The following is a 22,431-nucleotide window of genomic DNA, read 5'->3' as shown; positions in this document are numbered from 1 at the left end:
CAGTTGTACCTTACAGATCCAGCAGATCCCGGTGGGCGGGGACTGCGTATGTTCCTTCATTTACTTCGTCACATCTACCGGTAAATTGAATTAATAAACGGTGCAAAGATGAATAAGAACCCGATTTGCTTTCCAAGAAGTAAAATATCCAATGAAGAAGACAAACACACAACGTTCCTCTTGTTAGAAAAGATTGTGTGAACTTTTATAAATGACACAATGCTGTGCTATGTAAGGGCGGAAGAGAAGTGTCTACTACTTTGCAGAACACTGGTTTGCTCCACAATTTTAGTTTTTATGTGAAAATACACACGAACGTAATTAATTTTTAAATGCTAAATTTAGTAAGTAAGTCTCATCGGGGGGAAAAAACCACATGGTCATCCTCAACTTTATATGCTATAAAACACTTTGGCATTATTAGTTTTCTTTTTTGTTATAAAACATTTTCATTTTTAAAATCAGATAAAGCAGTACTCACGCTTCCTGCCTCTGAAGAAGGGGGACAGAAGTTTTTGAAAAAGACCCCACTCATGCGTCCAGCCCTTATGCCCTTCGGAGAATGAAGAGCCAAGGCGAACCAGAGGACGCAGAGAAAGGAACCACACGGACGCCAGCTCGCCCTCGGGGCCGGCGGGAATGCCCAGAGGGCGCGCTGCCGCCGGCCGGGAGTCGCGAGCCCCAGGCCCCGCACCGGCCGAGGTGAGGCTGGGCGGCGAGGTGCAGGGCGGGGCGGCGAGGGGCGGCCCAGGGGCGTGGCGCGCGGGCCGGCTCGCGGAGGCGGCGAAGTGAGGTACCAGACCGCCGCGTGTTTTGCGCGGAGTCCGGCGAGTGCGTGGCGGCCGAGCAACTGCCCTCCGCGTCTTCCCTGCGGCCCCGCGCGGTTCCGCACTCTCCTGCGCCCCCGGGGCTAGATGCTCGCCGCAGGTAACCAGCTCCTCTCCGGCTTCCCTGTTCCGCCGCCCGGCGGCGGGGGAGCGATGGGAAGGGTGGGCGGAGGGAGGCGGCTCCTGGCCGGGGCCCCGCTGCCCTTGGTGGGGTGGACGCCGCCGGGGTGGAGGAAGCGGAGCCGGGGCAGGAAGAAAGGACGCGCGGTGGGAACCCGCGACGGCGTGTGCGCCCAGGGCCGGGGATGGTGCCGGGCGCCCGCCCTCGGCCCTGCTTTGTCGTCCGATCAGTGGGTGCTTGGGGCCAGGATTTTGGGGCCAGGATTTTGGGGCCCCGTTTCACCTGGAAGCCACTTTTTCTGGCCTCTCTAACCCTGCTTCGCGAAGGGAGATTAAGTTTAGAATCGGAGGAGTTGGCCGCGGGCGTGGATAGGCTAGGAGCGAACAGTTAGTTACTCACTGCCGTCCCCTGGGTGCCGGCGGCTTTCACTTCATTTAATCCTCACCATAGCCCTACGAAGAGACATTACTATTTTACTGATAAGGAAGCTGACGCTAGTATGACAAATGACTCCCCCTGGGCGACTGGGACCATTGGAAGAGACGCTAGTGTGTGTTGGCGGGTGGGGGGGTGGGAGGGGGTGGGTACAGAAACTCTTTGCCTTCTCCCTGCCTCCCTGCCTCCCTGCCTCCCTGCCTCCCTGTCCTTAACGCGCAAGGCTAGGGTACTCGCGCTGCTGGGCCTATTATGAAAACAGGTGATTCTTTAACAGACCCAGTTTCTCTTTTTATTTTTGTTGTTAGCATCCAATTTCTGATTACAGTTCTTCTAATTTTTGGTCTTCAGCGTTTGAAGTGTTAGCTTGCACTCACCACCCTTTCCCCCTTTGCAGGGCTTTCTCTCAGACGCAGAGCAAAACGCGAACACCCGTCCCTACCACACACTTCTCATCTTGACGGGTGGGCGAGGCTGCCTGCAGATCTAGGCTGGACCTTACCGGCTGCCCAGTGGAGGTAAGTTTTGTAGTCACTTGGCATCCCGCACACTCTTTGCTTTGTGATTTCTCTCAAGAGAACAGAGTCTTCGTTTTACAAACAGTACAAGAGGTGAACTGGGAGGATATATACGGTGTTTCAGAGAAAGCGATGGTGTTTGAAGATGAGGACACGGCCACAACTCTTTGTGGCCTGAATTCAGTGAGTGGTAGGTGAGGAGCTCTGTCAGGGACTTGTCCCCTCCTCTGGGCATTCTGCCCCCTTTCAGAGCTGTTCTGAAAGGCAGGTTTGTTTTATAGAGGGGAGGTGGGGGTGAATGGTTTTCAAAGATCAGTGTAAATTACCTGCTAGGAGCCCAGACAGTTCCAGACAAGCCCCCCACTGCCAGAGGGTTTGGTAATGGATTTCAGTTCTGGCTGGAAGGAAAAGCTCTGTGGATATATGCTATTGCTTAATGAATTTTGGGCAGGCCTTCAAGATGGTAGTTTTGGGAAACTCCGAGGTTTTTGAAATGGCTAACTCCTCTACTTTTAAAAACAATGTTACATACTATGAATTTGTTTTACAAAGGTTTATTGGCAGGTAATAGAAGATAACTGTTTCTATTTCAATGTGAGGTCACCTGTCAGCTCCCTGCCCTTTCTTCAGCCTGGCCTTGGCTAGGACCTCCTCAGCCTTGGCCCAGAATATATGCTGGGTTCCATCCTTCACTAGTTATACTTCATTCTTTTTTTTTTTAATTTTATTTATTCATTTTTAGAGAGGAGAGAGAGAGGGAGAAAGAGACAGAGAGGGAGAGAGAGGAGAGAGAGACAGAGAGAGAGGAGGGGGCAGGAGCTGGAAGCATCAACTCCCATATGTGCCTTGACCAGGCAAGCCCAGGGTTTCGAACCAGCGACCTCAGCATTTCCAGGTCGACGCTTTATCCACTGCGCCACCACAGGTCAGGCTATACTTCATTCTTGATTGGTTATAGGACTACTTCTAGTCATAAGTTGCTTCTTTCCCATCTGTAATTTAGTTGTTAAACACCAAGAAAAATGTTTTCCCTGAGTATTATTAACTATCTACAAAATCTGCTATGTACGGGGACTGAAGTAATGCACTGGAGAGCTGAGTGGGACTTGGTTGGTCCCCGTTGACCTGCAGAGGACTTGATAAGGTCTGGGTGGGTATCAGCCATTTCCTCACATACTCATGCAGGAATTCTGGCCCACTTTGGCCAGAGCTTTTTGTCTTTTCCCCAAAATATAGCTGAAAAAATTTTATTTTTTTGAAAGGATGTAAAACCTGATTTAATGTAAATATTGGCTCCTCTTGTTTCTTTTTCTTCTTTCTTTTTTTAAACATAAGGAATCAAATCAAATTTGGTTCATGCATCATCCATTTTCAAATCTGTCTTAGAAATTGCTGTACCTGATAATTATGTTCTTAGGCAAATAAAAAATTCTGACCTATGATGCTGGTAATAAACATCATGAAATGAGGTTGTAGGAAACAAATTAATACTATTGTAAATGATCTCTTTTGATTCGTGACATGCACATTATTTCCGCTGCATTGAGTCCTCAGTGGGCCACCCAAGGAATCGTGTCACTGTTTTTAATATTGAGTCTAATGAAAAAGGTATTCATGGTTCTAGCTTAGGATATCAAATGCGTAGTCCCTGCCTTAAAGAAAGGTGTTCCCAAAAGACTGTTCATGTAAATCAGGCGTGTTTCTCCTGGGACCTGTATTCTTAACCACATTGGCTTGGCCGTGTGAGGCATGGCTATTGTTGTTACGTTTCTTTGTTGCCTATTTGTGCGTGTGTAGACCAAAGTTTCTCAACTTTGGCACTTTTAGCAGATTTGGCCAGATAACCTTTTGGTCTGTGGGTCCACTAGATGCCCATAGTCCCCTCCCTCCAGTTATAACAACCAAAAATGTCTCCAGACTTTGCCAAACATTGTCTCCCTGGGAGACAAAGTAACCAGTTGAAGGAAAGAAAAAAATGAACCAATATTTAAAATGCTGTAGATGTTTATGAACTAAACATTAAGTAAACATAATTACCTTAAATTACTAATGACTAGAAAAGCTATTTGTAAAGTTTAACCAAACCTCTAACATTCTAAAATATTTTTACAATAAAGATGACTAAGCCAGTGTTCCTGGTGAATGGCTGCAGGTGTTCTGCCAGACATGCTCTCTGAAGAAATTTTGATATAGTTATTAAATTTTAAAGTTAAAAATAGTGGAAACTAAAAGGAATTGTACAGTAGTTTTCATTTTTCTTTTAGTATATTTCATATCTTCCCATTTTTTAAAAGTGATTGAGTATCAGTGATCCATGCTTGTTGATTTGGGGAAACTGACACAATCTCTTATTTTAGAACCCCAAAGAAAAATTTCTAAGCAAAAATTTTAATAATGAGACTCAGTATAAACCATGTTCAGACTAGGATTTAGTTCTATTAAAAATTAAAAAGCTTTTTAGCCTGACCAGGTGGTGGCGCAATGGATAGAGCATCAGACTGGGATGCAGAGGACTCGGGTTCAAGACCCTGAGGTCGCCAGCTTGAGTGCGGGGTCATCTGGTTTGAGGAAAAGCCCACCAGCTTGAACCCAAGGTCGCTGGCTCCAGCAAGGGGTTACTCGGTCTGCTGAAGGCCCACAGTCAAGGCACATGTGAGAAAGCAATCAGTGAACAACTAAGGTGTTGCAACGCGCAATGAAAAACTGGTGATTGATGCTTCTTATCTCTCTCTGTTCCTGTCTGTCCCTGTCTATCCCTCTCTCTGACTCACTCTCTGTCTCTGTAAATAAATAAATAAATAAATAAATAAAAATTAAAAATAAAAAAGCTTTTTACCTAACAGCAGGAACTAAGACAATTATGTATTTCTGTAATCTGAAAATTCTAACTTTATAAAATAAACCCCTACATAATATATGAAAACATATCAAAGGAAAAAGTATCCTAAAACTAAACTACAGTGTGTCCATAAAGTCATGGTGCACTTTTGACTGGTCACAGGAAAGCAACAAAAGAGGATAGGAATGTGAAATCTGCACCAAATAAAAGGAAAACTCTCCCAGTTTCATACCTATTCAGTGCAGTTCGATGTGGGCTCCATTTGTTGCTGCAGCTTGTACCCAGTAAAACAGAGGCGTTTCTTTAACACCTTATGAACTGTAGTCTTGCTTAGGTGTAATTGTCAAGCACACGCAGGCACATATTTTTTAGGGCTCCTTAGGTAGCTATCCCGTATAGCCTCTACAGACTCGTCACTGACTGATGGCCTACCAGAACGGGGTTTCTCCACCAAACTGCCAGTTTCCTTCAACTGCTTATCCCACTGAGTAATATTATTCCTATGTGGTGGCGCTTCGTTATAAACGCGCCGATATTCACGTTGCACTTTGGTCACGGATTTGAATTTAGCGAGCCACAGAACACACTGACTGGCTTGGCCACATCTCGACTGGCATGGCCGTGGGCTGCTCCACTGTATACATGGTGTTACATCATCATCTGCACATGTGCACATGCTGCCACATCATCCTACAGAAACTGGGAGGGTTTTTCTTTTATTTGGTGCAGATTTCACATTTCTATCATCTTTTGTTGCTTTCCTGTGACTGGTCAAAAGTGCACCATTACTTTACGGACACACTGTATTTTCCTCCTTTTTTAGACGTTAAGCTTGGGAGACTGAACACACAGCCCTGGAATAGCTCAGTTGGCTAGAATGTCATCCCGAGATACAAAGGGGAAAGAGTACAGGTCAGGGCACATACAGAAACAGATACATGTTTCTGTGTCTCTCTCTCCCCCTTCTTCTCTCTCTAAAATCAATAAATAAAATTTAACAAAAGAAAAAGAAGGGATGCATCCTTAGCTAGAGATTAGCTATCCACTGAGTCCCTTCCAGAAATCAAACTAATTTGTAAGACTCAGGACAGGTTACATAATTTTGGGGACCCCTTGTTTAAACTTATTAAGAATTTCAAAATGGCAACAGACAGGCAAACGTTAAGCAAAGCGCAGATTCCTGTGTGACTGCCCAAGTTGCCCACCATGAAGCTGGCCCTGGTAAAACTTCCAGCGCTCAGAAGAGGATTGTGATAACAAATGCAAATCCGAAGAAGGAAATGTTGCCACATAACACCCAGAGTTTTTGATTCATTGTTTATACTAATACTTCCAATCAGGAGTTCTACATATATTTGGTAATCAATGTGCTAAATATACTAAAAAATTACTCCAATGACTAACTTTTCTTTTTTGTTAGAGATAGCCAGATTGTAAGGGTTTTGGGTACCTGAGGGGCCTATTTATGTATTCATTGAACAGCTATTCACCATGCACCTTTTAGAGGCCCCACACTGTCAGCTGGGAACAGGATGGACGGTCCCCATCTTTATAAACTATCTAGTTTAGTGTCTGGGTGGGCAAGGGGGGAAGGAAACAAGTGCATAGTCAACACAGGCTGTATCACACTGTAGGTGGTAACTCAGGAAAGCACAGGATGTCCAGAGAGCATCTAACCTGGAGACCTAATTTAGTTTAGGGGAAGGGATTACTCAGAGTGGGTCCCCACGAAAATAGATTTAAAATGAGGCCTGAAAAATGAGTAGGAAATAGGTGAATTAGGGTTTGAAGTTCTAGGCTGAACGGGTTGGGACCAAGGCAGGAATGTAGTTTGGGATGAGGCCTTTTAGGTCACTTGCAGGATTTTGGACTTTAACAGAAAAGTAGTGGAAACGCATTGAAGGGCTTTAAATGGGAGATGAGATGATTAGGGTTGGATTTTTAAAATGATCATTGTTGTGTAGAGAAAGGTTTGGAGGGGTAGGTCCCATTTGTACTGTCATTTGCACAGTGCCTTTGTACAAACTAGAAAAAGGCTTCTCTTTTGGGTAGACCAGTTAGAAAAGATATACCGCTCTGTCCCAGCTAGGCCAGTTCAAAGGCTTCAGCCCCCTGGACCAGCCACTTTGTGGCCACCCTGGGGAAGGGGAGGAAGGGGTGTGGGCAGTTAGTGCAAAGAGATGGTGTAGTGATACTGAATCTGTCGAGGACAGAGGGAGATTTAGTTTGTGATTAAACTCAATAAAAAGGTAGTGGTTATTTGGCTAGAGTTGAGGGACAGGGAGGTATCAAGGATGATTCAGAAGTTTCTGGCACATATAACTGGGTGGGATAGAATGCTGAAACCATTTATAGTGTTAGAGAACACTGAAGGAGGAGCAGGTTGGCAAGAGGTGGGGGAGGGAGAGAATTCCATTTTAAGGTGTTTGCTTCTGAGACATCCAGGTGGAATCAAGGAGTAGGCAACTGGTGGAAATACTTTGGGAGCTATTGCATAAAAATAATGTGTATAAAAAAAGATTATCCACCCTGACCAGTGGCACAGTGCATAGAGCGTTGTCCCTGAGTGCTGAGGTCACCAGTTCAATCCCAAGGTCTCAGTTCAAGGGGACATGTCAGGGCACATGTGAGAAGCAATCAATATTACAAATAAGTAGAACGAGTTGATACTTCTTTCTCTCCCCCCCTTTTCTCTTTCTCCTTCCCTCTCTCCCTCCCTCAAAAAAGAAAGAAAGAAAAAAAGAGTGTGTTGGATGAAAAGAGAAAGGGACTGGCCCCAGAGAGTCAGAGCATTGTGTTCAGAGGAGATTTCCACACAGGTGCAAATCCAGGCTCTCAATGCAAAGTCAAAGGCAGGAAATCACTAGAAAAGAAGGTGAAAGGCTATTCCAGGTGTATAGAGCTGAGCTGCTTTTTCAAAATGTCTGATACCAACTGGGGTGTCCAACCATCCAATTCAATTCTATCACTACCCAGAGTTCGAACAGAGCCCACAGATTAAGGGATCTGTCACACAAGGCTGCTCCCTTCAGATGTCAACTGCAAATACCCACTACCACACCCTCACCTCCCCTTCAAGTTAATTGGCTATACATTAAGAGGACTTAAATTTTCTGTCATTCAAGTCAAGCTCCAGACCAGTTCTATCATGTCTCTAGTAGAGGAACTCTGGTATTAGTATTTTGTGAATCTAGTAGGGGAACTCTGATATTGTATTTTGTGAATCTAGTAGGGGAACTCTGGTATTAGTATTTTGTGAATCTAGTAGGGGAACTCCGTATTAGTATTTTGTGAAAGCTCCTTAGTTGTTTCAATGTACAAGCATGTAGGATAGGGAGGAAGTTTTTCCCCCACTTGAGATGGGAGAGACTTGAATATGTTTCTGGTAGAAAGGGGGAAGCTATAGCATAGGGAGTGAGAAGTAAATGATAAGTCCAGGTCTCAGAGAAGGTGACAGGGGGTGGATTCCAGCTTAGGTGGGGGGGGGGGAGCATTGGTCTTTGATGGAAAGAGGGTGAGAAAGGATGGTTAAAAATGTCTTTGATTTGGGGACCGGAATTTCAAGGACTTCTCTTTTCTCTGAAGGAGGAAAGAAAATCATCTGCTGAGTTTGGTGTGTTTGTGTGTGAAGTCAGATATTCACCAACCAGTATTTATCGAGCATTTTCTAGTGTCAAAACTGTGGTGGACGCCTTGGAAAGTATGACAAACAGTGCTGATTGCTGCTAGACTTGTCTCTTGTCTCTTTGTCTCAAGTTCCTGACACAGAGCTTGAAACCCTTGGGATTTCCTGAGCGATAGGCCTGGTAGAAACATCTTTTTGTTATTCATAAAGGAGCCCCTTTTCACACCTGAGTTTATGCGAATGGAGTTACTAGGTTGCCTCAGGATAGAGTTAGTCACTGGGTTAGAGGGTTGGAACTGTCAGCTCTACCCACCAACCTATCCACTGGTCCCTGGAAAGGGAAGGGTGGGCCTAGAGATGGGGTTAGAGCTCTGCACAGTCGAACTTGGAGAGTTTCTGGGCTGAGGAACACCTCGAGGGCTGAGAGTGGGGTGTGCTGTGAGCGGACATGGGAGCCTGTGCCCCTGCCTCCACACCTGGCCTTATGTAGCTCTTCCATTTGGCTGTTGCTGAATTGTATCCTTTCTAATAAACCAATATGATTAGTAAGTAAAGCGTTTTTAGGAGTCCTAGCTGTGCTAGCAAATTTTTCTAACTCGAAGGGGAGGTGAGGGTGTGGTAGTGGGTATTTGCAGTTGACATCTGAAGGGAGCAGCCTTGTGTGGCAGATCCCTTAATCTGTGGGCTCTGTTCGAACTCTGGGTAGTGACAGAATTGAATTGGATGGTTGGACACCCCAGTTGGTATCAGACATTTTGAAAAAGCAGCTCAGCTCTATACACCTGGAATAGCTTTTCACCTTCGTTTCTAGTGATTTCCTGCCTTTGACTTTGCACTTGAAGACTAAAGGAGGCAGTAATGCTCAACTGAGAGCTGACTCCTCTGATGTACATCAGAGTCCCTACCTGTGATTCTCAACCTTTCTCAGCAGTGGTTCTCAACCTTTCTAATGCCGTGACCCCGCAATACAGTTCCTCATGTTGCGGTGACCCCAAACCAAAAAATAATTTTGGTGGCTACTTCATAACTGTAATTTTGCTACAGTTATGATTCGGAATGTAAATACCTGATATGCATTATGTATTTTCCGATGGCTTTAGGCGACCCACAGGTTGAGAACCACTGCCCTAGGGAATGAGGCCTCTGGAAGGGAAGGGCATTTTCAAACCCCCTCCTCACCACACAGGTGCAAATCCAGGCTCTCAATGTAGAGCCTCTTAATTGGCTATACATTAAGAGGACTTAAAATTTCTGCCATTCAAGTCAAGCTCCAGACCAGTTCTATCATGTCTCTAGTAGGGGAACTCTGGTATTAGTATTTTGTGAAAGCTCCTCAGTTGTTTCAGTGTACAGCTAAGGTTAAAAACTACTGACCTGGGATGTGGCCCTGAGACCAGTTAAGCCATTTTGCTCTATAGAGCCCTAGCCTGTTCCATGAAGTTTACTATATTTGCCAGTTATGTATGAAAATGAGATTTAGCTTGACTTATTGTGGTGAGTGGATAAAGCGTCGACCTAGAATGCTGAGGTCGCTGGTTGGAAACCCTGGGCTTCCCTGGTCAAGGCACGTATGGAAAGCAGATACTGTGAGTCAAGGCACGTATGGAAAGCAGATACTGTGAGTCAAGGCACGTATGGAAAGCAGATACTGTGAGTCAAGGCACGTATGGAAAGCTGATACTGTGAGTCAAGGCACGTATGGAAAGCAGATACTGTGAGTCAAGGCACGTATGGAAAGCTGATACTGTGAGTCAAGGCACGTATGGAAAGCAGATACTGTGAGTCAAGGCACGTATGGAAAGCTGATACTGTGAGTCAAGGCACGTATGGAAAGCAGATACTGTGAGTCAAGGCACGTATGGAAAGCAGATACTGTGAGTCAAGGAACGTATGGAAAGCAGATACTGTGAGTCAAGGCACGTATGGAAAGCAGATACTGTGAGTCAAGTCACGTATGGAAAGCTGATACTGTGAGTCAAGGCACGTATGGAAAGCAGATACTGTGAGTCAAGGCACGTATGGAAAGCAGATACTGTGAGTCAAGGCACGTATGGAAAGCAGATACTGTGAGTCAAGGCACGTATGGAAAGCAGATACTGTGAGTCAAGGCACGTATGGAAAGCAGATACTGTGAGTCAAGGCACTTACGGAAAACAGATACTGTGAGTCAAGGCACGTATGGAAAGCAGATACTATGAGTCAGGGCACGTATGGAAAGCAGATACTATGAGTCAGGGCACGTATGGAAAGCAGATACTGTGAGTCAAGGCACGTATGGAAAGCAGATACTATGAGTCAGGGTACGTATGGAAAGCAGATACTATGAGTCAGGGCACGTATGGAAAGCAGATACTATGAGTTGGTGCTTTCTACTCCCTGTTCCCCCTGCCCTCTCTAAAATCAACAAATAAAATCTTAAAATGAGAATGAGATCCTTGTGAATCAAATATATTGACATCCAAAGCAGAGTGTGAATGAAAATCCTTTGGAATATTGAGAGAGAGTATAAGAACTTCTTGTAATTTAATAAGCCTTTAAGAAAGAAACCAGTAAAGGCTAGTGGTGCCTCCTTGGTCCGGTGTCCTCTACTGTCAGTATGATTTCCTGAGGTGGAGAGGGAGGTGGCAACTTCTTGCCAGATGGAGCCATGCTCAACTGTCTGTAAAACATATTATGAAGTACTACACTTTAAAAGGTACAGGGTATCATTGAGTTATTTTAATTTTGTAAACAAACAGGCTTTAAATAAGAGCAGCTCTCACCTGGCATACTTAGACTTATTCCTGAGTACGTTTCAGGTGTGCTGAGAGGTTGATTCTTTCTCAGCCTTCCCCTTCAGCCCGGTGAGCTGAAGTTCAACAATTGCCCGTTAGGATGTATGTCATGACATGAGGATTGCTGTTTCAGATGGTGGCAACAGCCCAGTCCTTTGGAATGCTCTGGGGAGGGAGTGTAGCCATCTTTTGTACCACTCAGAGCATCCTTGGTTCTCTTGTGGGCATTACCCAAGAATAGTGGTTGAGTTTACAGCAATCAGCATCTGTCTTTACTACGGAGAGAGGGTTTCCATATGCTACTTTTTTCAATGTTTGCTGCGCCTAACATAGTCACATACTTTGGAGAGAAGGCACATTCTAAGATCACTGTGACATTCTCACAATGAGAGCGAGAAAGCTTTTCAAAAGAAATTTATGGAAATGTTTTCATAGTACTGTGAACATGTTGCTAAGAAATATGGTACATTTGGCCCCGGCTGGTTGGCTCAGTGGTAGAGCGTCAACCCAGCGTGTGGATGTCCTGGGTCTGATTCCTGTTCAGGGCACATAGGAGAAGCGATCATCTGCTTCAAATCCACCATCCCCCAGTCTTTCTCTCTCTTCCCCTCCTGCAGCCAGTGGCTCAACTGATTTGAGCACATGGGCCCCAGGCACTGAGGATGGCTCCAGGAAGCCTCCACCTCAGAAACTAAAAATAGCTAAGTTGAGAGCATTGGCCCCAGATGGGCAGAGCATCGGCTCCGGACAGGGGTTGCCGGGTAGATCCTAGCTGAGACACATGTGGGAATCTGTCTATCTCCCCTCCTCTGGCTTGGAAAAGAAGAAAAAAGAGAAAAGAATCATAAGGAGCCCAGGCTGGATAGGTTGGTTGGTTGGAGTGTTATCCAGAAGCGCAGAGGTTGCCAGTTCAACCCCATGTCAGAGTACATACAGGAATATGCAGGAGTCTATCTCCCCTCCTGTCAATTAAATTTAAAAAAAAGAAGAAGAAGAAAAGAAAAAAGAAATACAGTACATTTTTGATTTATCAAAACTCTCAAAAAAATAAACCTTTAAAAATTGGGAACAGAATGGTCTATTAAATTTTTTTTTTTTTTTTGTATTTTTCTGAAGTTGGAAACCGGGAGGCAGTCAGACAGACTCCCGCATGCGCCCGACCAGGATCCACCTGGCACGCCCACCAGGGGCCGATGCTCTGCCCATCTGGGGTGTCACTCTGTTGCAACCAGAGCCACTCTAGTGCCTGGGGCAGAGGCCATGGAGCCATCCCCAGCACCCGGGCCATCTTTTGCTCCAATGGAGCCTCGGCTGTGGAGGGGAAGAGAGAGATAGAGAGGAAGGAGAGGGGGAAGGGTGGAGAAGCAGATGGACTCCTCTCCTGTGTGCCCTGGCCGGGAATCGAACTCGGGACTTCTGCACGCCAGGCCGACGCTCTACCACTGAGCCAACTGGCCAGGGCCTAAAATCTTTTAAGTGAGGGGTATCCCTGAGGTTTGAATCTATTTGTTAAATTTGTAAAAATGTAACACCTACTGACTAATTTGCAAGTACAAGTGATTGAAACTTACCATCTGAATTTTACCAAAACACTTTGTATAATTGGTAGATAGATTGAAAACTAAGTATCAAGATTTAGAGAGTAGAAGGAATAGTGCTCTACTGTTTCTCTTATGTATCCCGGCCACTGCAGCCAGCCACTGAAATGAAATGCTAGAATACACTGAGCTTGGAAGCAGTCCAAAGCACCATAGCTCAAAGTACCTACTAAGAATTTTAAAAAATAATGAAGCATATTTAATATACTGCCTTTGTTATAAATATTAACAATTTTTAGTGAGCAAGAAGTTTTATACCATAAATGATGAAACTAATAAGTTTAATTCCTCTTTTCCCATCTTTTGGTTTTATAATACACATAATTTATTAGTAATACAAATGTATAGTAGTACATACAATATTTAAATAAATATGCTCTAGCAGGGCACATATGAGTAACAACCAAAGATGGCATGAATAGGTGGAACAGTGAATATTTCCCTCACTTTCTCTGTCTCATTCCCTTCTTCTTTCTCTAAAAACCAATAAATAAAAATTAAAAAATATATATATATACATATATTGAGGGTACGTCCTCAAATCATTAACTTTTAGTGTTTGTACTAAAAATTTTGCAAGCTTATCATTAAAAACTTTGAGTCAAAATACCTCAATAGATACATTATAGATATAAAAATTTGAGAACTTGGCTTTCCTCGTAATCTTTCATCTGAAACTGCCTCTTCCGCATGATATACCCCTATACTTCATTCAGTGGAAAATAAATTTGCTACTAGATTAAAAATAATACTCAATCTCTGAAAAGTAATGACTATTCTGTGTGTGTTTTTATGTATGTGCGCGCACGTGGTTTCTTTTGAAATGTGTACATTAAACTTCCTTTGAGCAAGCCACTTTAAACATGAAAGTTCCAGAAGTCATGTGGTCAGCCCTTCGTTCCTGAATAGGTATAAAAATGCCAAAAGTCACTTAAACATAGGCCATCTGCTTTCTCAGTCTTTTATCCACTATCCTCGGTGCTATTGCCCAAGCCAGTTAGATCTTTTTGGTAAACAGGTTGGTGAGGCCTATAGTTCTCTGGGCAAGTAAGTCTCAGATCAGCTCTACCTAGGAGCTCTGACCACATCTCCCGTAAAAGGTTCACTTGAGGCACACACGTCATCCTTCCAGCAGCAGGAGTCAGCTGACCATTGGGTTGGAGTCAAATAAACATAAATTGTCCGGAATCAGCAACTAGACCCATATATACACCTAGGATACCATCCCAGGCTATTGGACTTGCCCAACTTGTTTGTTCTTTGAACATAAGTCCAGTATATGCATCTGGTATGTCCCTAACCCATCCACATAGGTGGAGCACCCCATCTCCTTTTCCTTCACTCTTTCCTCACATCTGTTATGCTAATCAAAGTCATTAAACTGACCTAGGAAGATCCTGTTAGAATACCTGCCGCTAATGAAACAAAACCTCTGATTTCCCGTGAAAATGCCTGAGGCCCACGTCCAGTAGGAGCTGCGTCTGGAGTGTTGCCTGTCCCAGGGATGTGTTCCCGTTTGGTGCTCTGAACCTTCCCAGATGCACATCTCACTGGGGATGCTGAAGTGTTTACAAAGTACATTATAGACAAACTAACAGTGTTGTTTTGATTGCCTTTTATCAAAGACCTTTTAAATTCCCTGAAAGTAGGAGGTATGGCTGTAAAAATACAGGATTTTTAAAAACAAGTACTGATTGAAGTGAGTGTCTTAAAAGTAAACACTTTGTTTGGCATCATAGATATTTCTGAGGATTGTGAGGCTTGTCTTCTGTACCGAATTGGACTCGTGAGGAGAGGGACCGGTGTTTGCTAGTGGGTTTGATTTTTGAACACAGTGAAAGTCAGCCTTACACAGTGGATGGATCACGCTCAGTAATACCATTTTTTAAGAAAGGGTTAAAAAATGTAAATTAAAAAAATACATTAGATGTCAAGTTTGATGCATACAGATTTCTTTCTCTTTCTCTCTCTTTTTCTTTTTTTGTTATGAAATTTCATCCATTTCAAAAGAGGGAGTGGAAAAAAGGGAAGCAATGATTGGTTTGATGAACACAGACCACAAAGGAAAGTCAGATTTCTCATCTGGGGTTCTTTGAACGGCCCACCCAACACCCTCCTCTTTCCACCCCCAAATAAGAATTGAGTTGAGGCAATGCAATGCAGTGTGAAGGGACATGTTCTGACAGGGGACGTTTCAGGCTCCGGTTAACCTCAGCCTTTCACTTACTGTTGACCCTTCGAAAAGTCACTTGTACCCTCAGGAGCCCTAGCTTCCTCATGAGTTAAAGAGGAGAGAGGGACTTGGGTGCAGATGGAGTTTTCCCTTACGGTCTAGTAAAATGCTCCTCTCTCTAAAATATTTCTTGATCAAATAAGTTTGAGAAATGCTGAATACCATGTCCCTGTGTTTAACTATTCACAGTGAGCATTACTGTCTTAAAGGCTAAGAAATAAGAGGCCCATAAGTACAGAATCCTCTTTTTCTTCTTTATGACCACATTTCTTTTAATATCGTATTGCAGAACACCCCCGTGACCTAGTAACGGCCCACAGAGCTAGTATTTCTAGCAGGACTAGATGCTCTCCAGAGTTCCTTTCTGCTCTACAATAGATGCATTGTTCCAAAAATAATTTTTAAATGTACTGACCAAGCCTATAATTTCCCCTAGTAGGCCCAGCAAATACTGATTGTGTGAATTCCCTGATACTTGGGAGATGCATTACCTAGGATTCTGTTTTAAATAATAGATGCTTGGTATGGAATTAAATGGTATGTATTCAGGTATTTGTTAGTAAACTTGAAATACAGTTTGATTTTGGAGTCTGAAAAAGTTACATTTAGACATGAATTAAAGATTTGAACAAAGTCCAGACAAGAAAAAACATAAATAATAAAAATGACTAAATTACCAGTGTCACTTTGGGCTCCTTATGTGTCAAATACCATGTAAGCATGTTACAAGTTGGCTCACTTTTTCTTTATAAAAATCTAAGATGTATATGATGTCTATCCCAATCAAATTGCTTATAATTAATTAGTTAATTAATTAATTAAACCAGTAAGGAAGCTGAAGCTTGTAGACAGGTCTGAGTTTGTGGATGATGGTGCCAGTCTTTGACCTGGGCAGTCTGGCTCCTGAGCTGAAATCATTGCTACCAAACCCACCTTTCTCTTACATGTACACATACCCAAAAGAAAATATTGAGAGCCAGTAGTAATAAAAAAACACAGACTGAAACTTCAGTGATGTGCCTGCCATTCTACAGTTGCAATATTGATGAGAATAATTACACAGTATATGAATATGTAATGCATAGTTAAGATAATTATATATGAAGTGTAGAGGAAATGGTACTCAAGCGTTGGTGGCAGTATAAGTAAGAGGAGTCCATTTGGAAGGCAATCAAAAGCCTAGAAATTTATATGTTTTGATCCAAAAATCTCTCTCTCATGGGAATTCCAAGGAAATCCTTTAAAAAGCCAAAAGAAAACAAAGCTCTGAGCATATGCAAAATCATTCATAGCTTATATTTATAACAATATAATTTGGAAATACCCTTAGTATCCAACCATGAGGTGCAAGCCAATTGTGGCAAGAAAAAAAAAAAGACAACACTTTAAATGGAAAAAGCAAAATAGAAAACTGAATCCCAGCTGCTGTTACATCTGAGCACAAATCTAACTCAGTCGTGTCCCTGGACAGGCGTCGAAGGGAACATGGAAATGATGTATACCTGGCTAGGCTGTAAATGGCCTTTGTTTGGGTGGAAATTACTTGAATGCTTTGCAAACATACTTAGCTGGAGCTTATGTTGGAGCACTGGGGCATTTTTATCTCAATTTGCAATTAAAAAGAATCCCTGAAGTGAAAATGAAAAGTTCAAACAGTACAAAAATGTTTAAATAAGTGCCTGTCTCCCCAATAAAAGAAAATGATTACTAAATAATTTTGAGTGTGTGCTTCTCCAATTTTTCTGGTGCACATTTTACAGTTTATTTGGAAGCTTGTTTTGTTTTATTCTGTACAGACTGAAATGCATCACAAAATGCTGTTTTATCTCAAGAAATCTTTTTTTCATGTCATGACCTAGAGTATTCTTGGATTCTTGGCTTTGGCAATGATTTTAAATTCAACAACTATGCCTAAATGTAATTTAGATAAAATAAAAATGATCCAGTTGGCCACTCAAGTGAAGCTTCTTAAAGGTAACAAACATGAAGAGCTCAGTTCACAAATGGGTCTCTGAGGGCTGAAGAGGTTGCTGTGATGTATCTCAGGGCTGACGTCTTCAGGAGGAGAGTTTGTCATATTTCTACCCTCAGCAAGATTTGGAAGGTTCTGAGGCTCTTTGAAAGGTTAGGAGGTAGAGTGAGGTATAATTCAAAGGTGTTAATAACTGGATCCAGTGTTGTTCTTGGCCAGAAAGTGAGACTGCTCTGTGCCTTCTATCCCCTGTGGAGTCAGCTCTGGGTGGAACCCCACCCCACTTCTTTCCTGCTGGTAAACTGGAGCAAATGACCACGCTCAGAGCAGCTAAAGCCTCAGTTTCCTTACTGCTAAGTAAGAATAAAAGTACCCACTTACAGGGTTGTGCAAATTAAAGAGAAAATGTATGTAAAATGCTTGGCAAAGTACCTGCTAACCACCAACATTAACAATTTCCTTAATTCTGAAATAACTTTGATTATAAAAGCACCATCAATTTAATATCAGCTTTTAAGTAAATTATAAAAAAGAAAGAAGCACCATTGTAGTAATGAACACATATTGTATCAGTGCATCAAATGTCTATCAATGGAAAAAAAATGTCAATGGAAAAAAAAATAAGTTCTCAGATGTGGAAGAGGATGAAATGCTCTTCAGCTCTTACAGGTTCTTCCTGCTGGTTTAATAAGGAAATAGAAGACATTGAATGAACAAGAGAATGAACAAATTTAATTATATATATATGTATGGGAAACCCACATACATGAGTTTGAGAGCCCACATACATAAGAGGTTCAGAGCCAGAGAGGGAAAATGAGGTGTACATGGCGTTCCGAGCTAAGGATGAGGTAGGGAACTTTAGAGCGTTAAGAGAGGAGGAAGAGCAGATGTTCAGTAATTAGATATTTGTCCAGCCCTATAGATAGGTCATAAAATGTTGTTTCAGGTGATAATTCTTATTATGAGCAAATCCCTTAATTTAAATTATTTAAGGGAGAGGTAAAAGTTTCTCAGGAACCTGTGACATTTCCACTGCCTTCAGCATAAAATAATTCACATACCAAAGTGGCCCATCTTGGGGAGGCCTATTGTGAACCCCATCACAGATTGTGGAAATACAATCTGATAAGGATTTTGTCTTGCAGCAGGACTTCCCTGTCATCCTCCACTCTCCTGACACATAGCCCAGGAGGCACTCAGCCGCCCCTGTCCCTGTCCATCACCCCTCTGCTGAGTAGTAGCAAAATGCTTTTTCACCCAAGAGTTAGGTGAGTCTCCTAATGAATTCAGCTGCTCTCCTGCACAGGTGTGGAGACAACGTGCAGAACGGTTTAACGTTCAGATCAATTATGAAGACAGGATGAGAGCCACCCAGTATGAGGCCAGTCATTTTGGGTTCCTTTATAGATATTTTCTAAAGCCCAACACAGAGTGCTTTGAATTCATGGTACAGTCCCTGACACATTGTAATTTGGCACATTTAAGTACTGTACTTTAGTTTCCTTATCTGGAAAAGACTATAAGCCAAAAGACGCATTTAACAAAAAAGCTTCCCTACGTTTTGGGGGAGGAAAGGAGTGGATTTTGAAATATTTGGACATTTTTTTAAAATTCCTTACCTATTGAATATGTCTGTGCTGGGCCCAGAAAGCAGTATAAGTAGAGGGCGGAGGGTAAAAGTCTAAAACTAGACCCCCCATTATTGGGAGCTCACCAAGCACACACATGAGTTTGTTCACAGAGGTGGCTTTGTGAAAATTAGAGATGATGGTGATAACTCCTACACATTGAGCAACTACTGTGTACCAATCACTCTGCTAGGGGCTTGATAGGTTTCTTTTTTTTTTTTTAATATTTTTGATTCATTTTAGAAAGGAGAGAGAGAGGGAGAGAGAGAGGAGAGAGATAGAGAAGGGGGGAGGAGCAGGAAGCATCAACTCCCATATGTGCCTTGACCAGGCAAGCCCAGGGTTTCGAACAGGCGACCTCAGCATTTCCAGGTCGACCCTTTATCCACTGCGTCACCACAGGTCAGGCTTAATCACTACCAATCAAATGAGAAGGGTTTTCTGAGGTCTGTTTTTTGAATGGAGAAACTAAGGCTGAGAGAGGTTAGTTAGCTTGCTGAAGCCATACATTAGGATGTGGCATAGTTAGGATTTATACTGTTGACCCTTAAACAACATGGGTTTGAACTGTCTGGGTCCACTTATATGTAGATTTTTTTCAATAAATATAGTACTGTGAATGTATTTTCTCTTCCTTATGTTTTTAACAACCTCTCCTTTTCTCTAGCTTTCTTTATTATAAGAATGCAGTATATAATACATATACCACACAAAATTTGTATTCATCGACTATTTATGTTATCTGTAAGTCTTCTAGTCAACAATAGGCAATTAGTAGTTCTTGGGGGAGTCAGAAGTTATGCATGAATTTTTAATTACGTGGCCTTAACCCCTGCATTGTTCAAGGGTCAACTATACTCACTTCTGTTTGACTTCACACTCTGGTTTGCTGGGTGGCTTCCAATAGTAAATCATGTTGGATTTCAAAGAAGGGGCAATTATTGTGGTTCAGGAAAGGGACCACATACAAGAGTTTGAGCTGGATTTTAACAAGTTGAAGGAAGTCAAACAAAAAGAGCTCTTCTGTTTCTTGGTAATTTTTAGCCTTATATTTTTTCATATGAAATGAGAATATTTTCTCTGAGAGTCACTAATAGCAAGCAAAAATCTAGACATGTGGTATGACCTAAAAATTTAAGAACTTTCTATGCAAACAAGAGGGAATGTAGTGTTTTGGAATTAGAATTTCTGAGACCTCCTAAGTCTAGAGTATTTAAAATTGGGATTGTTCAGAAAAACTAGGACCGGTGGGCTGCATGACAAGCAGGTGGGACAGAACCAGGGCCATTGTTATGTCTCTGCTAAAGACTTGTCCTTGACTTGTAACCTTGCCAACCATGTAACCTCTGAGCCCTAGTGCCCTTATCTTTAAAATAAAGAGTGAACAGGCCCTGGCCAGCTGGCTCAATGATTACAGCACTGGCCTGGCATATGGACGTCCCAGGTTCGATTCCCAGTCAGGACGCACAAGAAAAACAGCCTGACCTGTGGTGGTACTGTGAATAAAATGTCAGTTTAGATTACTGAGGTCATTGGTTCGAAACCCTGGGCATGCCTAGTCAAGGCACATATGGGAGTTGATGCTTCCTGCTTCTCCCTCCTCTTCTCTCTCCTCTCTCTAAAATGAATAAAATCTTAAAAATAATAAAAAAAAAAGAGAGATAGAATGGAAAAATACACAATGCAAAGCATTTGGCCTTGGCCAGTTGGCTCAGCAGTAGAGTGTTGGCCCAGTATGTGGAAATCCCAGGTTCGATTTTCTGTTAGGACACAGAGGGGAAATGACCATCTGTTTTTCTACCCCTCCGCCTTCTCTCTCTCTCTCTCTCTTTCCTAGCCACAGCCATAGGTCAACTGGTTTGAGCAAGTTGACCCTGGGTACTGAGGATGGCTCCATGCCCTTGGCCTCAGGTGCTAAAATAGCTCAATTGCCGAGCAACAAAACAGTAGCCCCAGATGGGCAGAACATCGCCTGATAGAAGGCTTGCCAGGTGGATCCCGGTCAGGGTACATGCGGGAGTCTGTCTCTGCCTCCCCTCCTCTCACTTAATAAAAAAAAGAAAAAAGAAAGAAAGAAAAAGAAAAGTAATCATCTGCTTTTTTCCCCTTCCCTCTCTCCCTGCTCTCTCTCTTCCCCGCCAGCAGCCAATGGCTCGATTGCTTTGAGCATAGGCCCTGGGTGCTGAGGATAGCTGGTTGGTCTGACTGAGTGAATCAGCCTCAGTTGCTAAAAATAACTCTGTTTGAGCATCAGCCCCAGACAGGGTTGCTGGGTGGATCCCAGTCAGAGTCTGGAGTCCATCTCACTATCTCACCTCCTCTTACTTAGAAAATAAATAAATAACTAACAAAATGAATTTTAAATTACCTTTCATATGTCAGATTTTGTTTTCATAAAACCAAGGTGCTCTATTCTGTATTGTAAACTTCAAAGCATTAGATTAAAATTTTATATAAAGGAAAGAAAAAAGGTTTATTACTCCTCAGTCTGGGATTTTGAAGTGAACAATGAGATCTTTTCATTTATTTTTTAAAGATTATATTTTATTCATTTTAGAGAGAAGAGAGAGGAAAAGAGAAGGGGGGGGCGGAGCAGGAAGCATCAACTCTTGTATGTGCCTTGACCAAGCAAGCCCAAGGTTTTGAACAAGCCACCTCAGCGTTCCAGGTTGACACTCTATCCGCTGCGCCACCACGGGTCAGGCAACAATGATACCTTTATAGTCATTTTTGGCCTGCAGTGGTAATGAGGTTGAAGATTCCTTAAATATATATAATATATATGTTTTGGGTATGTGCGTATATAGATAAATTTCTGTTCAAGTCTATCAAAGTCAGCCTCTGCAAATGAACTCCACTGCCTTAGAAGACAGGGTTTTTCCCATTCCAGAATTAGATTAGCCATTACTCATATCTTAAGAAAACGGGATAACGTGGAACAAAGCCACATAGGCAGGAGGAAACCTGCTGGTCTTACAGAGGGAACCAGACAGATGATCATTGTTGTTTAGCTACAAATTTTTATGACACTAAACTGGAAAAGGTCCCCCCCCCTTTTTTTTTTCAGACAACCTGGGATCATATCTCCCTGTACTTTCCTAATATGTTTATTTTATTATCTATCTTCTCTTAAATTTAATTTTAAAAACCGCTTCTAAGTAACATTGTTTGTCTAACTGTACTCACCATCTCTGAAGGTGTCCAGCAAAATTGTAAGCCAGCTACATCCTTTTTTTTTAATGTTTTCTTTTTTAAAAATTTTATTGATTAATTTCAGTGAGAAAAGAAGAGAGAGAGAGAGAGAGAGAGAGAGAGAGGGGAACATTGAGCTTTTCTTGTTTGTGCCCTGACGGTATCAAACTGGCAACTTCTGTGCTTTGGGACAATGCTCTAACCAATGAATTCATCCAACCAGGGCTATATCTTTTTTTAAATCATAAGAAGAGGTTAAAAAAAATAACCCTTGAGGCTAGAACTCTCTCTCTGATGGAGTCAGGGAAAATTTAGTGGCACTAAAAATATTCACAATGTTGTGCAACTTTCACCACTATCTATTTCCGGAACTTATCCTAAACAAGACTTCTTGTATCCATTAAACAATTTCTCCTTCCCCAGCTGCTGGTAAACCTCTATTATACTTTCCATTTCTATGGATTTGATTACTCTAGGTACCTCATATAAATAGAGTCATACAATATTTGTGTTTTTGTGATTGCCTTATTTCATCTGGCACATTGCCTTCAGCATGCCATGTTGTAGCATGTAACAGAATTTTATTCCTTTTTAAGGCTGAATAAGAATCCATTGCATGTGTATACCATATACTTAATTCTGATATTTCAGTGTAATTATGGCATT

The 22,431-nt window shown here is 42.4% G+C and overlaps 1 protein-coding gene across 4 annotated transcripts in view; it reads left to right on the top strand.

Moving 5' to 3' along the window:
* Positions 1-533: 533 nt before the first annotated feature.
* GCNT1 (glucosaminyl (N-acetyl) transferase 1) overlaps positions 534-22,431 on the top strand; it is a 43,014-nt gene continuing 21,116 nt past the window's right edge. The window contains exons 1-2 of one of the 4 annotated variants that reach the window (XM_066257057.1): positions 534-702; positions 1,781-1,901. The gene's annotated coding sequence lies outside the window, so the exon portion shown is untranslated. Of the gene's footprint in view, positions 703-737; positions 928-1,599; positions 1,646-1,780; positions 1,902-22,431 lie in introns of those variants that run through there. The other 3 variants (XM_066257059.1, XM_066257056.1, XM_066257058.1) reach the window with 3 other exon arrangements.

This window comes from Saccopteryx bilineata, chromosome 2 (genome assembly GCF_036850765.1).
Source record: "Saccopteryx bilineata isolate mSacBil1 chromosome 2, mSacBil1_pri_phased_curated, whole genome shotgun sequence".
Classification (NCBI taxonomy): domain Eukaryota; kingdom Metazoa; phylum Chordata; class Mammalia; order Chiroptera; family Emballonuridae; genus Saccopteryx; species Saccopteryx bilineata.
The sequence above is the reverse complement of the archived record's forward strand: the minus strand, read 5'-3'. Positions and strand labels throughout refer to the sequence as shown.